At 46.9% G+C, this 19,086-nt stretch overlaps 1 long non-coding RNA gene across 3 annotated transcripts; it reads right to left on the bottom strand.

Moving 5' to 3' along the window:
- Nucleotides 1-9,942: 9,942 nt before the first annotated feature.
- On the bottom strand, nucleotides 9,943-18,272 carry LOC131584959 (uncharacterized). 3 transcript variants are annotated; one of them, XR_009278832.1, is made up of 6 exons: nucleotides 18,185-18,261; nucleotides 17,919-18,059; nucleotides 12,933-13,174; nucleotides 11,014-12,162; nucleotides 10,220-10,325; nucleotides 9,943-10,130 (listed from the first exon to the last, which is right to left on the bottom strand). It is a non-coding gene; the product is annotated as an uncharacterized LOC131584959 (long non-coding RNA). The 3 variants fall into 3 exon arrangements; XR_009278833.1 differs by having other exon boundaries at nucleotides 17,919-18,008; nucleotides 18,185-18,258; XR_009278831.1 differs by lacking the exon at nucleotides 17,919-18,059 and having other exon boundaries at nucleotides 18,185-18,272.
- Nucleotides 18,273-19,086: the final 814 nt, after the last annotated feature.

Here is a 19,086-nt window from a genome sequence, read left to right as displayed (position 1 = left end):
CACAGTCATACCAAAAAAAAAAAAAACCAAAAAAAAAAAAGCTACAGGTAATTTACCACCAAATCTGAATCAGCTTTTATGCCAGTGCTGCACCAGTGACACCATGAAGGGAATTTCTACCCAGTGACAAAAAAAACCTACCTGGGGGCCATATACAAGTGCAGGAGGGAAAACAAACAGATTTAACTTTTTTTCAGATTGAAGAATAAATTTTGATAATAAAGCAGACTATGGGGCTTATGGAAGGCAGCATCCATTGGCCTCGTGCACCCACTGGTGTGTGAGCAGGGTGATGGTGGATGTGGGGCCAAGGGATGCTGCACATGGAGGTTCAGCAGGGGTGGAAAACAGCTCAGAGGAAGCAGAGGTTGTTCTGACTCTCATCTGGTCCCACACCAGGAAGAATCAAGCCAGCACATCCTGTGGATCAATACAGAATTTACATGTAAGTCCCCACCTCTCTCTGTACCCTTATTTTAATGATTCTTAAATATAAAAGTCAAATATCTACTGGGGAAAAAAAAAAGAAAAAAAAAAGAAAAAAAAAGAAAAGAAAAGAAAAGAAAAGAAAAGAAAAGAAAAGAAAAGAAAAGAAAAGAAAAGAAAAGAAAAGAAAAGAAAAGAAAAGAAAAGAAAAGAAAAGAAAAGAAAAGAAAAGAAAAGAAAAGAAAAGAAAAGAAAAGAAAAGAAAAGAAAAGAAAAGAAAAGAAAAGAAAAGAAAAGAAAAGAAAAGAAAAGAAAAGAAAAGAAAAGAAAAGAAAAGAAAAGAAAAGAAAAGAAAAGAAAAGAAAAGAAAAGAAAAGAAAAGAAAAGAAAAAAACACACCAAACCAACAGAACAAACAACTTTTTTATATTGAGGTTGATTGGGCAGTGGGTGGTGAAAGATTTATCCCGGCAGTAAAGCTGGAAAACGTCTATAAACCTCAGCAGAGTGTCTGTGTGCTGGGTCCGAGGGAGGCTAATTGTTTGTTTGTTCTTCGTGTTTATGGTTTATCTGCAGCTCAGCTGACAGGAAACCTAAAGCTGAAGGAAGCAGCACATCAATGGCCATTATCTGCCTTCTGTGCACACCCTCCAGACAAAGCCAGGCCAAGGGGCAGCTCCCAACCTGACCCATGGAGGTGCCAGCTGGACCATCCTGTGCTCTGGGCTGCACCAAAATGCAGGGGAAGGAGGGAGGGAAGAGCATGGACACCCCACCATTGACCTCACCTCCCTCCTGAGCCCCCTGTCACTACGAGGACATGGGTGCTGGTTGCACAAAAAAAAAGGTAATGGGATTTTTCCTGCAGTACTGCCCCCAAAAGAGAGAAGACTGTTCTGAAAGTGATATGCTAGTGCCACCAGCTTTGAAATCCCCTTGGGATTTCACTTCAGTGATTTCCTTTACCCAGAATGTTCTTGGGTGGTGGAGTGGGTTTCATAATTCAGTGTTTTTAGAGCATGATGAGCATTAGTGCAGCCAGAGCAGTGCTGATCGCTGTCCTTGTCACCTCCCAGCCTTGATGGGATCTCTGGTGTCTCTGTCAGAAGGTTTTGTACAGGTGTGGCACACAAGCCAAGCTTCAGCCCCTCCAAGGGATGAGCATCCTGCTGGAAGGAACACCAGCTCCTTTGCCTTGCCCTGCCTGCAGGCACAGAGGATGGAAGCAGGACAGGGCTAAAGGAGCTAAGCCTGGAGGAACATGGCACATAAGCCTGTCCTAAAATGGTCCAGAGCACAGTTGCATCACCTGAGCAGGTTTATATCCCTGCCAGAAACTCACACCTCCCAAAACATCAGCCCCACTCCACGCTGCACTGGCCCTGTGCCTCTTGCACCGCTACAGAGAGGATCCCAAGGGCTGGGACACCCACGCTCCCTGCAGGGCCCTTGGGCAGTGAGGATAGAGAAGTTCTTCTGCACCATAAACTTCTCTTTAGAAACAATTCTCTGCCTCAGTTTCCCTGTTTCTTCCTTTCCTTCCCGCACTGCGTCCCTGCCAACGTGGCTGCAAATGCTCTGAGCGGGGGCTGGATCCTGGAGCAGGGATGTGCAGTGCCCCACACACCCCAGACCCGGAGACACTGTCATAATAATTATTGATTTTCCAGTTTCCTTCACTTTTCAGAGGGTGTTTTGCTGGAAATGATATAAATAGCTGTCTCTGTCCCTATCCCAAGGCACGATGCAGCAATGTATTTTTTTTAGAGTCCAAGGAAATAAAATGCAAAGTTCATTTCACAACGATTTAAAAGTTATATTAAGGTCCAGGGCTGGATGAAGCAGGAGCAATGTGCCTGTAACTGGATAACTCCAGAGCTGGAGTGACCGCTGGGGTAAGTCACAGCTGTTACATTTGATTTATCCCATCTCAGGGGCTCCCACTCTGCACCCCAGGTTTCGGTTTACAGTAACTCCATGCTCACCATCCTGCAGCAGAACCCACCCCAGTAACACCCAGGGAGATCCAGCTGCTCTGCAGCCACTCCTGATCCAAAAAAGTGCTCTTTGGGGAGAGCAGCTCCATGCAGGAATGCACTTACTGTATCCCTGCTAAATATAGCAACAGAGCACGCAGGGAGTGTGGTCCCTCGCCCCTGAGAATTGCAGGAGAGATTATTCATTTTCACTCTGTTGTACCTGCACACTGGCAGGAATTACTTTAGCCAAGGGGATTTAATAAATGATCTGTTCATAAAAAACTGATCATTTTTCCAGCCCCACTGCTGCTTGCATCCCAAATTTCTAGAGGAAAAGGGGATGAGAGCCCAAGCACAAGCAGTGCCGACAAGCCCAGAGAGCCAGGCATTGGCACAACCTTGCTCATTATACTTCCACGGTATTAAAAAGTCTGGGTGTGATAAGGAAAAAGGAGGCTGTAAAACTTCATCCTTACCTTCCAGATAGTGGAACTGATCTTGCTTTTATTTATGCTGGTGTAAAGCAAAAGTAATTCCATCAGTGCTGCTGGTGCAGAACCCGAGCAGGTGATCTCAGAAGCGTGCCCGGACTCTCGGCTGGGGTTTTCTACTTTTAAATCTATTAATTTGACAAAGATTTTCTTGAGCTGCTGGAACTGCAGATCCAGCCTGCAGGGCTCAGAGTGAAGGGGGGTGAGAATGAAGCCACGTGTGCATCTTTTCTGCATCTTTTATCATCTCCACTTGCATTGTTCTGTTTGATATGATTTTAAAGACAGCTGACCAGGTTTTCCAGGTGGGAAATATGATGGGGAGGACATGCACAGCCCCAGCTCCTACATGGGAACACGGGTATGTGCTGAGGGTTACCCTGCCAGCAGTGGATTAGGGTCTGGGGGTAACCAGAGTTAAATATGCCCAGATAAATGCATGTTCCCTGCTTGTGGACTTATTCTTCTCTCCCACTTTTTTCCTCTGGTGACAAGAGGAAAATTAGTCCGGATTTGCATGTGCACAAAGGAAAACAAAATCATGTCCTTAACTCAATGCAGGCAATCCTAATTATTAGCCATTGTTGTTACGTTAATTATTATTACTGCTGCACAAAAGGATTGTAAATAGATAACATCACCTTTTCTTTTGCACCATGTAGTGAGTTGTTTTTTGGTTTTGGTTTTTTTTTTTTTCCTCCAGCATTTTTCCTTGATGGTACCAATTAAGAAACCACAAGACAAATGTTGGGGAATCAGCTTGTGGGTGGTAATTTCCTTGCCAGCGAGGACGCAGCGCAGAGCCCGCAGCCTGCTGCTCTGCAGGTACCGCACGCTGCAGTGCTGACAGCAGTAAAAACTTGTCTCTGACAGTAAACTAAGCATGTATGACCCGGAAGACTTAGAGAGCAGATAAGGGCAGGAACACAGACTCCATTTAGTGCTATTAAAATGGTTAAGTAGACTTACGATCAGAGATGCCAGGCTGAAATTGGAGACGCTCGGAAAGTGAGGAGTGGCAGATGCATGGCCGGCAAGTCAGGCTGCAACTTGGGTCCCTGCAGCACAAACGGCTCATGCCGTGTTTCCAGGCTAGGAAATTTTAAAAAATCAGAAGGTTTCACTAGGAGAAAGTGTTTTTTTGCAAAGCAGTATTTCTGGGAATCTTACACAGAAAGGAGAAGCAGCTTCAGCATCACTTTGTGGATCTGGCAGTCACACAGTGAGTGAAAAGGTTTATTCTTATTAAAATACACAGAGACACTCACAGGTACAAACCCACGCTCTGCAGCACCATTGACCAGGACGGGACACCCAGAATTTGAAACAATTCTGTGTGGATCTGGGTTGTCTGGGGAGGTCTGCAGTGGGCACTGGCCCAGGACTCAGCTGTGACCCTTGTGACACCAGTGATGCCTGGAAGAGTCGCTGACTCTTCCTCCCAGTCCCTCCAGTGCCACGGAGCTGTGCTGCCCTCCCGGGACCAGCAGGGCAAGGACCACCGAGCCTGACATCTGAGCAGAGCTATAACCATGCTGCAAAACCCACTTGTGTGGTGTTTCAGAGAACAAACACCTCTTGTTTTATTACCATTTACGTGACAAATTGATTTATGGTCGATAGTGACAGAAAGAGCCTGACACAGAAAAAATATTTTTTTTAATCAAGGAATGATCTCCATAAAGAATGTGCTATATCAGTCAAATCTATCCAGCTGCAAATACCCTATATGGTAGCATTAAGAAGATGTATTTATTATAAACAACTATTTAAGGCAGCTGAGGCTTGGAGGATTTTGACACAGGAAAGGATGAGAAGTATCATAATTCCATATGTGTCCAAGCATTGTGGGCTTTTTAATGAAATTTTCAGGGTTTGTGGGAGTTCTTGATATACGCCCGTTACAGCTGTCAGGAGTAGTGCAAGTCCTGAAATATTTATTATTGTTTATGTTTTGCCCATATCCCTCTTGCTTCCCTTGTGCTCCATAACACTGAGGTTCCCTGACACTCATCACCCAACCACTGTGTCCCCTTCTGATGGTTTCTGTCCCTTTTGTTCTCAGCCTTTCTTCTTTCCAGGAAACTCCAAGGTGCTTTCTGAAGGAACCTCATGTCCCACAACTCAGCAGCCTCCTCTCCTTGACCCCTCGGTCTTCACTGCCATTATCCCATTCCTCCATTACCTTCCATCCCACTCTGTGGATGCCCAGAACCCTGGAAACTCCATCAAGACAGCAACAAGACAGGGAAAAATGAAGGAATAACGTTCTTCAAAGGGTAACTCAGCAGGTGGATTTTCCTGCCTCCACCAGCATCTCCCTCCTACTCCTCCCATCCACGGGAGTGTGTTGCCTGCCTGCCATCCCTTCCCCTCCATCCTATTACGAACACAGCAGTCGATCGTTTGTTTCCTGTCCTTGAGGCATTGCCAGTGTGTGACCTGCCGAGCTGGCTCCAATTCTTCACTCTCTTCCTCGTGGCTGGTTGTTTCCCCATCTCTCTGTGCAACAGCAAACACACGTCGTCCACGGCTTTGCTCCGTGTCTTTTATCTTCCACTCTGTCTTCTGAAGGTGTGTTCGTTTTTAAATTCCCATTTATGCTGGTTTTGAAGGTGCTCTGTAGAAAAAAAAAAAAAAAAAGCTGGGGTTAGTTAATGTCAGGGAGGTTTGCTCTGTAAATGTACAGAAGTAAATGAAATCAAGAGGTAACAAACAGAATCCAGACTAAGCTAAGGAAAGAGGAGCAGGAAAAGTGCTTCCTGCTTGGGAAATTTGATACAAGAAGTTCTTTTTTGATCTTTCACCCCTCCTAATTTTGTGTAACTTGTCCAGAACAAAAATATCCTAATTCATGAGAACAATTCATGTCTACAAAAGAAATTGAAAGGCTGCTGTTTGCTCATTTACAGTGTTTCTTTTTTGTCTTCTCCTTGTTTTATATTGAAAACAGTGGGGGTGATAAAGAAGAAAGAGAAAGAAGACTGCTTTACTCTTTTCTTTTTTCTTGCTCTTTTCAGAAGTTCTTTTTTAAGAATTTTGGCTCAGTGTGTTCCTTTTGGTGCATTTTCCCTGTGCCCAGCAGAATTACTGCTACCTCCCTGAAAAGCAAAGCAGGAATGGTCCCAGGAGGGAGGAGAAGTGACTCTCCCCAGACATTATCTGGCAAAGGCAGTAGCTGTTTTGGGGATAAACAATGATGAATTGGCTCCAGCTTCTTGCCAGAGCATTAGATAAGCAGCATAGGACCATACAAATCAGCCCTGCCTGCTCCTGGTTGCATTTGTGCCCCTTCACCTCCTAAATTTGCCAGTGCCCGAGGTGCCCTTTGCTGGCTGCTCGGGTATGGATGGTGTTGGCTTAAAATGGATGGAGCCAAAGGCAGACAGATGGGGAGGAGAACAGGGCACTGGGCTGGGCTCTGATCCTCCCCTCCAGCCTCCGGACCTGGTTCTGCAGTGTCTGTGTGTCCTTCGTTTTCTGCAACCTGCACTGAGCCCTGCATTGCAGCAGCAGAGCAGAACCCTCAGTGCGCGGCTCCCGGAGCTCAGCGGGGGCTGCACCAACCTGCAGCTCACTCTGCCGTGGGGAAAAGGGCAGGGGAAGGTCCCGGGCCCCCAGAGCCTCCTGTCTCCAGCAGAGGTTTCCCCAAGCCAGCTCTGAAGGCTGTCCAAGGGTGTAGGGAAGCCCCTGTGTACCAAAGTGACCTCCTCGAATAAAGAACTCCGTATTTTCTACCAGTCCTGGAGTGAGACAGTCTCTGTCAATGCTTTAGGATATAGATATATATTTATTTAGGATCATCTGTATTTCTCTGTGCTGCAAAGATCCTCTGGACAGTCAAAGAGATCCTCATCTGACAGAATCACTTCAGCAATGAGATCCCAGGCTGACGGGTTTAAAACCTGTCATCCCAGGTTTGGGGGGGTTTTCTTTCCCATGTCCTTCCTCCACACATGCACCCCCTGAATGGAGGAGGGAAACCAGCACAGTCAAACCTTTGGAACAGCCTCTCCATTGTGGCTCGAAGCAGAAAACGTCGGGTGCCAAATTTTTTACTGCAGTGTAAATTAAAATGCCTGGACGAAAATGATAGACACATCATATGGAGATCAGCACAGCCTCCTGCCTGGTCAGAGAATTGGAATAGAGAGCAAACGGTCCCCAAAGGCATTGTCTGATTGGGAGAAAAAAAATAAAGTAAACCACAAGCAAGGAGGATCAGGACTCTGGTGCCAAGGCCTCTCCAAGCCTTTGGGTGGTTTGAAGAAGCTGGAGGAGGCTTGTGGCTCCTGAGCATGAATCCTGCCCATGCAGACATGCTGCAGATATTTGTCTCTCCCAGTGTGATTACACTCCAAAAAGTGACTTACCATTACTGCCCTTGTGGGATTCTGGGCTTACAGGCTCTTGTTAATTTTCTACTTTAATAAAAACCCACATGAAAAACGTGAAGGGGTTTTGTTTCTTTCCTTTGTTTGGGATGATTTTTTATTTTTTTTTTTAATTTTTCTTTGTTGTTCCCTGGCTGCAAGCTCAGTAAAGTCACACAAGGCTCTGGGGGTGAAGAGGAACCAGAACCCTTCCCATCAATGGGACAGAGTGATGGGAAGGGAGGCAGATCCAGCCCTGAAATCACTGCTGGGTGGCTGTGCCCTGCTTACAGGGGCAAAAGGTAGTAAGAGATATATTTTATCCCTAAAGTCAGCAGATCTGAGGATGAACACACAGATCTGTAGGAAGCTGTTGGTTTTGAGGGAACCTTTGATGTGTGACCACACTTTAACCTGATTGGGTTCAACAGCAGGACATGGCAGGGACCAGCTCTTTTGTGGGTATTTCCAGCAGATGCTGATGGCACAAGCTTACATTAACACTTTCCCAGAGTAAACAAGTGCTGCTGAGCAGGGAAAAGAGCCTTTCCTCCAGACAGGAGAGGAGTTAACAAGAGTTTTTAGTGTTTGTGCATAAGTGTATCTCAGAGTTTGGGCCGTTTGGGTCATTTCTTTGATTAGGCTGCTCAGGGGTGATGCTCAACTCATCTAAAAGAGAAGGATTTCCTATGGCTTTGCTTCAGGTCCTTGAGCTCTGTACGATCCCTGCGACTCCCAGATCCCATTGAAACCCTGAGCTGGTCTGAGAGCAGGAGCTGTCCCCACCAGTGCTGGGCACTCATCATCCCTTAATTGCTGTTTCTGCCCTGGGCACGGTTTCTGCCTGGCACTTTTGGGAACAAAGTCTCACCTTGCAGCATTGCAAGCGTGTGGAATTCACAAAACCGGAGCAAAGAATTTAGCAGGGGTCCTTTTCAGCCATGCTGAATGCACTTGTGTATTTTTTCATGTTTGCATACAGTGTGCTCTCTGCTGACAAATAAATGTATTTATTAATTCACACCTGACTTGATCCCTGCTCTGTGCTGCCAGACCCAGCCATGTGGGTCAGCAGCAGGGATCAGTTTTTAGGATTATTTCCCCCAGTCGTGTGCGAGCAGCACTGGCTATAGAGGCTGCAGCCTCACACTCCCAGTGAACTGTAAAACCAATTTAAAAAAGACATTTCAGGAATTAATGCAATGCCCACTGCAATCACACGTTGGGCTGCTGAGGAGGCATATTCCAGCCTGGAATTTGTTACCTGGTCAGACCATTCGTCACTGCACAAGAAGAGAAAACTTCCCCACCTTGCAGCCCCTCTGTGCAAGGACAAGGTAGAAATACGGACAGGCTGGGATGTGTTTTAATCCTGCTCCCACTTCTCTGGAGTCAGCACCATGCTGTGCTCTAGGTTTGCAGGTAAAAGGGTTTTTAATAATTTTTTTAGCAACAATCAGCCCTTTGGTACCACCTCACTCTCCCACCGTGGCTCATCTGCGGGAGATCACAAAGTGTTTCACAATGCACGTGAATAATTCAGCTGTTGCATGAGGAAACTGAGGCAGGGAGAAGCTGCCAGGAGCCAGGGTGCTGGGATGGGGCCCAGGGCTGTGTCTCCCATGGGAGCTGTGCTGCAGAGCAGCCAGCTCGGCACCGCCTGGCTCCGGGGTGCCGCTGGCAGGAGCATCCCAGCTCCCAGGAGCCAGGTTTCAGAGGCCATTAGGTGCCTAATGATGCAGGCAGACACCTGGTGGCATTTGCACTGGGAATGAGGTGCTTTACATGCCTCGGCACCTCTGAGAATCCCACTAGGCACCTACCTGCAGCTGTAAGCATCTGCAAAAGCCAGAGCGTTTTCAAACTGCTGCCTGGGAGGCTGCCCTGGGCTGTACAAAAAGCTGTTTTGGCTGCAGACCTGGGTCTTCAGCACGGGAGAGAAGGGCTGGAGGGCACCACGTGTCAACCAGTCCCTTACAAGGGACACCCATCGCCCCAAGCTTCCCCCTGGCCACCACCCACCGGGTCCCTGAGCTCGGCCACTGCACACAGAGCTGTCACCACATCTCACCCGCTCCTCCAGCACTGCCTTTGGGGGTGTTTAATAGCTTTTGGAGAAGAGTTTAGCAGAGTCTCCGTCCCTTTTGCACAACTATTCCACATCTGTGCCCATATCTGCTTATACCTCTTGTACCTCCATGCAAAGTGCACTTGGCTTGGCAGGGCAGGGGCAGGCAGTGATCCCTGTGGATGGGAGGATCCCTGCTGGCTGCCGTGTCTGGACAGCCTTCCCATGCCCACAAACATCTCCTTGGGTTTACAAACACTGTTTTGGGCAGCAGCTTTGCCAGAGGCTCCCAGGAGATCTCAGCTGGAGTAGGGTTTGGATAAGAAATACCTGTAGCTTGGGGGATTGAATGGCTCAGGAAGGGGATGCGTGGGGGAATTTCACAAATGCTCTGATGCTCCCATATTCCAGCAACAAGCAAAGCCTGGATCCCCCACCCCAGCTTTGAAAAGGCTCTCACAGCTTTGTACCTGCCCCGAGAGCCCTCAGACCCCAGCCCAAACCTGCCTTGCTGGAGATCCTCCAGCAAATCATCCAGTAATTTATTCTTAAAGCAAATATTCTTAGGTGGCTCCCTTAATAAGGAATTTCTTTCCATGTGATTTGGCAAAAAGTAGAAGCCACACCTCCTGGTACATGGTTAATTTTCCAAGTTTGTGGAAAACAGACAGAGGAAACGAATGGCTTCAGCAGCTGTAAAATAATCTACAAGGCAGAGTGTGTCTCCTCACCTTCTTTCAGAAGGTTTTATTCAACTCAGGTTTTCTGCACAATCCAGTGATGAATGAAATACCTGGGAACAGCACAAAGTAACATTATTTATGGAGAATAGTAAAAGAGCATCCCCTTTTTTAGCATACAGTTTTGGTAACAGCCTCTCACCTAATTTCATTTGATCCCAGACTCAAAAACAGGTTTAGTGCAGAAGTGTTCTCTTGGTCTTCCCAATGTTCCTCACATCTTTCAAACATCCATCCCTTGGCAGAGACTGGAAGACCAGGAACAGACTGAGAACTCTTCTCTACACATATTTTCCCCTCAGTGAGCCCTAGTCATCCATAAAATCACACCCTGCCATCATCTGGGACATTTTAAACTAAACTGAATTAGGAACTGACCTTTATCACAACTCAGTAATTTGGTCAGCCCAAATTTTGATCCTTGCAAACAACTGCCAGAGCGCCAAAGATAATTTGATTGGTCACTGCAAGCATCCTGTGCTCAGGGTGGGCACTTGCCTTTCAAAACTTCTCCTGCCTCCAAATTCACTAAGTCCTTTGCAAACACGCCAGAAGTTTGGGCTGAGTGGTGCCAGCTGACTTTGGTGGAACGTGTCTTGGTACCTTGCTGAATCAGGAACCCCACTTGGAAGGGCTTTATTTGGAAAATCATAAAACCATAGAATATTTTGGGTTGAAGAGGTCCTTTAAAGGTCACATTTTCCAATCCCTGCAATGAGCAGGGAGACCTTCCACACACCTCGTGCTTGCTGAGCCTGGGATGAAAACCCTTTTCTTTTTTTTTCTTTTCTTTTTCTTTTTTTTTTTTGTTTGAAATGGTTTGTTTGCTAGTAAATTCACAGTACGGCTGAGGTAGCACATTTGTGTTGTTAGGTACAAAGATAATGGAGGATTAAAATGCTGACAAGTGTGTAGAGAGGAAAATGATTTGGTTACCTCTTAGCGATGCAGCAGCAGCTGGAGTGAGCCCTGCATCTGTGGCTGCTTCCAGGCAATTACTGCTTCCCTCCCAGCGCTCCTGACAAATGCTGCTGCTCTCCTGCTTTGAACTGTCAAATGCAAAAGTTGCCACGAGAAGTGGTTTCCCTCCTTTGGCCTTTTCTTTTAGCTTTGCTGTGATCCGTTTGGAGAATTTCCACAGGGAAAAATCCGAGCATTTTTGTGGTGGAAATTCCCCGGGCGGGAGGGGGAGACGAGCCTCGGCACTCGGTGCCTTTGTGAACTTCACAGGTTTTCTCATAAAACACACCAAAGTGACTTCAATACCACCTTTAATTCGACTTTAACAATATCTCCAATCCCAGAGCGTGGCTTTCCCGTATTCCCCGCAGCTGTGCCAAGAGCCCATTACCCGGGTGAATGAACTCCCCTTTGGGCCAACCATCGCCTTCCTTCTGCCACCTCCAACTCTTGTAAAAACAAACACGGGCTCCCTAAGTGCAATTAGCATCCCAGGAATGCCGAGAGAGGGAGATTAATCATTCATAAACTAAACAAATACTGTTCTGATCCCATTAGCCAAGAGACAGCGTCTCCCGTTAATTTACTTCTGTTTGAGGTGTATCTATTAACCCCTTTTAATCAGCTATTATTCTAGTTAAACTCTTAGCTGGGTTTGGTTATCAGAGTATGGGACCCTTCTGACATGAGATCAAGTTAAGATTATGGAAAACTTGTCAGGAATGAAGAGCCCTGCATCCATAATTAAGTTATAACCTAATTAAAAAAAATGAGGTCTGCTTCTGAGGAGGGCCCCGCAGCACTGCTTCTCCCGAGCATCCTCTTCCCTCCACGGAGGTCTCTCTGCTGAATTTTGTCAGCCTAAACTCAACCAGACAGGTGTCACCATTGTCTGCCTTGATGTGCTCACCCCCTGACACGTGCAGCTCTTCTCTGTGCCTCCCTTTGTACCTACAACACAGCTGAAAATTTAATTTTTTTAAAAAAATGTCAGAGAGGCACCCGAAGTTAATACATTTACCAGTTTGCAGCCCTGCACTTTAAGTCAGTTCCTGGCAGTGGATCCGTGTCTCCCAGCAGTGGGAATGGCTGTGGCAGGATGGGCTCTCCCTTTTAGGGAGCACACTGTGGAGGGAAAATTTAATATTTGAGACTGCTGGTAGCAGTGTATTAAATGTCCAGGTTTCTGAGGTCACCCTCAGTGAGCAGCTTCCTTCTGCCCACAGCCATGAGCAGGAGCAGTGGGAGCTGGGAGGAGAAGTGTGTGTCTTGGGGATGCTGCTGGCATCCCAAGAGATGCCCCCCAGTCGTGGCTCTGCTGCTGGGTCAGGAGGAGCAGGCAGGTTGGGCAGGGCAGCAGGAGGTGCTCTCCTACTTTGGGGTCTCTGTGCTGTGTTTAATGCCATCAGGGGATGCCAGAGGAGCAGGGGTCCCAGGGAGTGGCTGGGTGCTGGAGCTGCTCCAGTTACTCAGACTGAGAGGCTGCAGACCTGAGAGGAAAAGGCTGTGTCCTGTGACTCCAATGCCACTGCTCACGCAGCACAAAAAAAGTGGAAAATGTGGGTGTATGGCAAAAGCAGAGCTGTCTTTGCCTCAGTGGGCAGCCCTAAATGGGCTGGGGCTGAGCCCTGGGAAAAGGCAGCCCTGCATCCACAGAGGCAGAGCTGATGCTCTGGAAATAAGAATTTTGATTAAATTGCTCAGTTTCTATTTTAAGAACCAGAACAGCTCAAATGGATTTCACTTTCCTCCAACTGAGAACAGAATTTTGAGAAAAAATTTGCAATTTAAGCCTGAAAATCTTAGTGCCAATTACATCCATTTCCACACTGGGGATCACTTCCATGACAACTCCACGCAATCAACCAAATAAAGGAAAAGGAGCAAAGTCTCACCTGAGCTGCCCAGCTCCCAATTAGCAAAAGGTAAATAACTCTTATTTTCTCTCTCTTGCTTCCTGGGCTGTGATGGCTGATGAGAGTGGTGAGATGAGAGCCCTCCCTTCCTGCTTCAGTGCATAAATACTGCATCTTCGGGGATTCGCTCCGGTTAATTTAGGAGCTGCTTGAACTTTGCTTAAAGGCGCCTGCGTGTTACTATCCCTCGGAGTCGCCCGACGTATTTGTCATAGCTGAACCTGCAGTTCATTAGAGGTACAGAGTCAGCTAATTACTCCCAGAAAATGTAGTATAATTTTATGAATTATGCATAAAATATTAACTACTTGTGAAGTTCACGGATATATGTGTAGGGACTGCAGGGCAAATGCTTCCTCGCTTGAGGGCTACATACAAACAGGAAACAAATAATGCAGATATTTACTCTGGTGTTGCAGGCAGGGTGGCAGCACACCAAAGAGTGTCGTGGAGATGTGGGGAACCCTCCAGTGCCCAGCCCATGGAAGCAGCTGCCAGGCTCAGCACTTCTCCAGGCTGGAGGGCAGAGAGAAGTCCCCACTGATGGAGCCTCACACTCCAAGCCAAGCTGATTTGGGAAGGTCTGTGCTGAGTTGCATGGATATTGGCCAAAATGCTGCCTTTACCCCGCAGAGAGGCTCTGGTGCACTGGATCTGTCGGTATCCAGCCTTCTCTCAGGCAGGTGCACTGGAAGGACAAAACTTTGGAGCTCCCAGCCCAGGGGAAGCCCTCCTTTCCCACAGCAGGACCTGATCCAAGGTTTGATCCATGGACATTCACTTCAAAGATGCAGATCAGCAGCAGCAGTCCTCCTCTGACAGATACTCATTTCAGAGTTTGCCAGCATGCTTTGGAGACATAAAAATCAATAGAAGAGAGGGAACAAAAAAGTTCCATTGTTCAGTAATGAGGTAGATGGCATCTATCACAAACTCCCAAAGTGCTGCTCACTGCAGGATTCTTCTCCACTGTCTTCTTCTGGCTGGAGATGAAGAGCCTCTGGTGCTGGAGCTGAACCTCAGCTAAACAGAGATAGGCTTAGCTGGGAGAAAAAGTAATTCTGAAAGATGAGCATCCCTCCATGCCAGACTTCACTGCTTCTTCCTCTTGCGTGCAATATCTCAGCAGCACCCTGATGCTTTCAACTCAAGCTCTTGAGAGAGTTGCTGAGCTCCAAATCTTGATCTCCCAAGGGATCAGGAGCTCGTGCAATTGTTTAGTTTATCCCCAGCACGAGGATTTCCCATCAGCACTGCTGAGGGTCACACAGGCTCTGTGACCTGTGCCAAGGCACGGGCAGGGGTGGGAAGCTGTGGCTCCCTGGACAGAAGGGAGGACACCAGAGGAGCCACCTCAAACCCTTTAACCTCAAAGATGCTGATGCAAATTCTTAAATATTTTAAAACAGAGGACTCCACTCGTTTGGGAGCCCATGAGGTGACAGGGTGGTATTTCAGAGCTCAGTGCAGGGCTGGGGATTGGCAGAGCAGGTTCAGGCTCCTTTCAGAGCTCAGTGCAGGTTCAGGCTCTCAGCTCCATCCCTGTGGGTTCCCACCTGCCCTCCCATCTCCACCACCAGCATCACCCAGGAAAACATTTCTTCCCTACACCCACAACAGCTTTTATAAAACAAGCTGTGCTTCATTTAGTATTATTTTAACATAACTAAGTCACCTGCTTTTTTCCTTCCTCTTTCTTTTTCCCCACCCATGCTTTTTCTGCTGAAGTGGAAATGAGCTGCTGGTTGAGTGGAATTCTTTATTCTTCCCCCAGAAAAACCTTTAAAACCTGAGACAAGGTGCATGCTGCAGCGACCAGGGCAGCACAAGCTCGTCTCTTCCTGATCACCAGCTCCCTTGTACTGTCACGCTAACAGGAAGAAATATGCAGTCACCCTTGCTGCATATTCTGGCAGGGTTATTGTCAACTTATTATTTTTTGACTCGGAGCCAAAAACGAAGGGCATTTGCATCTTGCAATTTTGCTGTTTGCTTGTCTTGCTTATGTTGCTGGAAATGACCTACAAGGAGTCAGCAGCAGGCAGCTAGGACAACACACGAGTGGAAAAGAGATGAAGCTGGGAAGTTCATATCTCACCCTAAAACATCCCACAAAATTCAGTTAGTGAGAAGAGAGCAATTAAAAAGCACATGGATGTTACATCTATAGATTTGTTCTGATTTTTCAGGGGTTTGTGTCATAAGAGAGCACATATGGGATTTGGATTTCTCCCTGAAAAAAAAACAACCACACAATTAAAATAAATATAGCAACCAGATGCTAGACCTGTACATGGAGATGACTCTCATTAACATCCATGCAGTCAATGCAGAAAAAAGGAACCACCTTGCTTACTTTCCTTTGTTTTATCTTATACCCTATCTTGACAAAATCATTTTACATCTTAAAGTCTGAGGATACTTTATCAGTAGAATTTACATAGATGTGATAATGAAACCTCACAAATATAATTTACTGTAAGTGGCACTGAATTATCTGAGTAAGAAAAGGTGAGGATTTTTGTGAAATACTTCTTGTTACCAAAAAAAAAAAAAAAATCCTAAGAATGATATCTTCTTAAAGACAGTTTTGCATAATTGTTCTGTACATCTGACAGGGCTGGAATATACTTTTTCTTTTAGGTGTCAGAGCTTCAGCATTGACTGAAAGAGTGGTGCACTCTGCAGTCTTTGGTGCAATGCCTGGTGCATTACGTTCGTGCTGTGAGACACCTCCTCTCTGCTTATGAAATGGTTAATTTTCAAAGATAAGAAGAGTTGCTGTACAGCAATCAAATGGAAGCTAATGCACACCTAAGGCTGCAGGCAGCAGCTCTCTGAGCTGCTGGCAGCACACAAAGAGTGGGGGAAAAAAAAGAAATAAAAGAAACCTGAATGTTAAATGTGTGAAGAAAATATTCTCCATCCACACACCTCTGCTCTGGTGGCAATGGAACTTTACACACGTGTTGGTCCTGGCCCATAGACTGCCAGCAGGATTGCAGGCACCAGAGCACCTACACAAAAAAGAGGGAAAAAAAGACTGGCTTTGTGAGAGGGGGCTTCCTTCTCACCTGTCTCCTTCACAGGAACAATCTTATCAAAGTCCCTGGAGTTATTTTCCTGAGTGCAGGCAGAGGGACTTGATGGAGGAGGAGAGCAATAGGGACAGGCAGCCTGCAGATGATGTGGGTGCAGGACGTGTGGAGAGCCAGCCCCGACTCACTGCAGGACAGGAATGCACTGAGGCACCCACACGGGAGCAGAACACCTTTAACTTCATTTACTTCACTGGCTTCAGAGGCTCTAAGAAAGCAAAAGCAGAATCCAAGCACTGCAAACACTCTTTGAGTGCTCTAACTCCCTGTTATCAGTAAATCTCTCCTTGAAATGTCTGATGTCACCAAAGGTCCCTTTCCAGGTCCTGTGGTTGTCCCCTTGTGCCACGACCCACCAAAAGCCAGTGATGCTTTGGTGACCTTTGTCTCAAGGTCACAGTTTTATGAACTTGGCAAATGTGTTTCTTATTCCTCTTCTTTTGAACGCGTTTCTGGTGACAGCCCTGGAAGGCAGCCTTACACTGCAGCTGGCTTTTGGGATTCATCTAGAGGATTTTCCAGGCTGGGTTGCTTTTCCCAGGGTATAGAGCTCGTGCTGGATGGCATCTTACCGAGTAACATCCTTACAAGGCAGGTTCCATCCTCTGTTCCAGGTTGGAAAACAACTGGGAGCAGGAAGCAGTGAGAGGCTGCTAAACAAGGCTCTCACACCTAATTATCATCAGGCAAAATTAAATAAAAGAGAAATGTTTATGCAGTCAGTAATTACTGAGCACAACATCCAGGGAGCAGCTTGGGCAGATCCCTCCGGCCGATGCAGAGGCTCCGTAGGAGAAACAGACAAAGTTTTTACTTCTCCTCTTCTGTCAACAATTCTCTGTACCCTCCACTTTGTGATTATTTATTTCTGAGGTGAGTAATTATCAACTGTAAAGAGAAAGCTGCTGCAGTGTGAAGTGCAGTGAAGCTCCAAGGGGCGGGAGGGATGCACTCATGGACGTGCCCTGCCAATGTCAACCAAGGCCACCTTCGGCTACAAGGGTTCTTCTAAAGACAGACAAGCCCCAGAACGGGACAAAAGTGAGAGAGTGCAGCGTGTTTCTCTCCTTTAGAGCCAATGGGAGGCTGAAATGCCTGCTCCACCCAAGGGGCAGGGATGCTGAAGCATCCCAAAGGATGGCGCAGGAAGATTGAGGCAGTTTGCACTCGGTGTACACAGCCACAGCTGTCCTCAAAAAGGTGCCACCCCCAGCTGGTGAAAGCACGGTCACACACAGCTCATTGTAAAACACACCATCCATAAATGTGCCTTCCAAAAATAGCAATCAGAGGGACAGCACCTTATCTGCCCACAGGCATGTTCCTGGGTGGCTCCCCCGGGAAGAGGGACCAGCACCAGCCTTGCAGGCAGCCCCCAGACACCCATCACTGACTCAGCAACTTCAGGCGGCAGAAAAAAGTTATTCCAGGAGGTTAAATTGATTGCCAAGGAGGTCCAACAAACCTGACAGCCTCCAAGTGGCTCAACTTCATTTAAGTTATTTCAAGGCAATTCCAGGAGGGCAAAGAGGAGAGCGGCACAGGGAGCCACTGATGGCCAGCCGGTTCTTAAAGAGCACAGCCGCATTTTCTGAGGTCATTCTCTTTTCTACTTCTTCTTCAAGGAATAAAATCTCTTGCAGAACAAAACCTTTTTCTTTTCTGGTGGTTTTTTTTTTTTTGTCCTTATTTTTAATGCCTGGGTGGCTGCTGAGGAGGGCAGGAGCTGGCCCAGAGTCCAAGCTCTGAATCAGGGAAGCAGGAGCAGCGCTGGGTGACTGCATTTCAGGAGCCTACGACAGAGCCCACACGCAATTCCACAAGCACTACAATTAACTATTGCACTGTTGGGTGCCAAATAAATTACCTGAGTGGCTGCTCTGAGGCACTTAGGCTGTGGAGCAAGCAGATGATGTACTATTCACCAGATATTTTCATAAGTAGGAGATAAGAGAGGCTGGAGGAGAGCAAATCAATGTCTTTTTTAGATCTATGGTGCTTGAAGCATCTGTCAATGGTGAAGAGTAAATATTTACTTTTCAACATAAAGTCCATATAATCACTTTTCTATCAGTCACTTACTGCTCCTGAGTGTTTCTTACTACAATGTTGATATTTGCATTAGCTACTTACCCTGGCTCTGAGATTCATACAGTTGTCAACTGCATTTAGACTTCAGCTGAAAATCCCTGGGTCCTGTACCACAGCTGCTGCAATTGCTAATGGCAATTGGAATGAGAAAGCAGTGATATTTCCTACAGCAAATAGCAGGCAGAGATAAAGACAGAGCTGTGGCATGAAGGTTATAATAATAGGCTCCCTTGTGCTTATTAAATTAGGGGTCCCGTTAGATTCACAGTGTGCAGTTGTGGGCAGGACATGGTGAGGAAAACTTAAATTTGGAGAAAGGAAATGTTATTAAGCCTATTTTATTGCTGAGAGAACTGAGGCACAGAAGTTGAAAGTGACCTTGCTCAAGGTCAGAGGCAGAATTGTCTCAAAGATTGAAAAATTGAACCCCAGTCTAAAAGCTGGGGGATCCGCAAACTACCACAGGATCATTTCTGCTCCTTGTACACTCAGAACTGACAGGAAATCACCTGTGCAAATGCTTTTAGGTAGATGGAGAGAAGAAGCAGCATTGTTTGACCTGAGCAATAACCAGGGCTCAGTCTGGCCCAGATGGGGAGGAGGGAGCCGCAGCCAGCATCAGGCACGGCCCATGGCCAGGAGTGGACACTGCTTCAGCAAAGGGTCCACACTCAAAGATACACAAGGAGACAATTTAAAAGCTTCAGAAACAGCTCCAAATATCCTGCAAAAAGCCTTGAACAGCAACTCCCATCTCAACCACTGGAAACTACTTTTCACACATTGCAGGCAGAGGGAGAACCAGGAACTGGTGGGGCAGCTGGAGGCAGCTGGAGCGGGACAGAGGCATAGGGTGCCCAGCTGGGTACCCTGCCTGTGTGACACCAGCCTGGCACTCCTGTGGGCTTCATTCCCTGTGTTTTGGAATAAACAGAATGAACCAA

The sequence above is a fragment of the Poecile atricapillus genome, chromosome 15, assembly GCF_030490865.1.
Source record: "Poecile atricapillus isolate bPoeAtr1 chromosome 15, bPoeAtr1.hap1, whole genome shotgun sequence".
Classification (NCBI taxonomy): Eukaryota; Metazoa; Chordata; class Aves; order Passeriformes; family Paridae; genus Poecile; species Poecile atricapillus.
The sequence above is the reverse complement of the archived record's forward strand: the minus strand, read 5'-3'. Positions and strand labels throughout refer to the sequence as shown.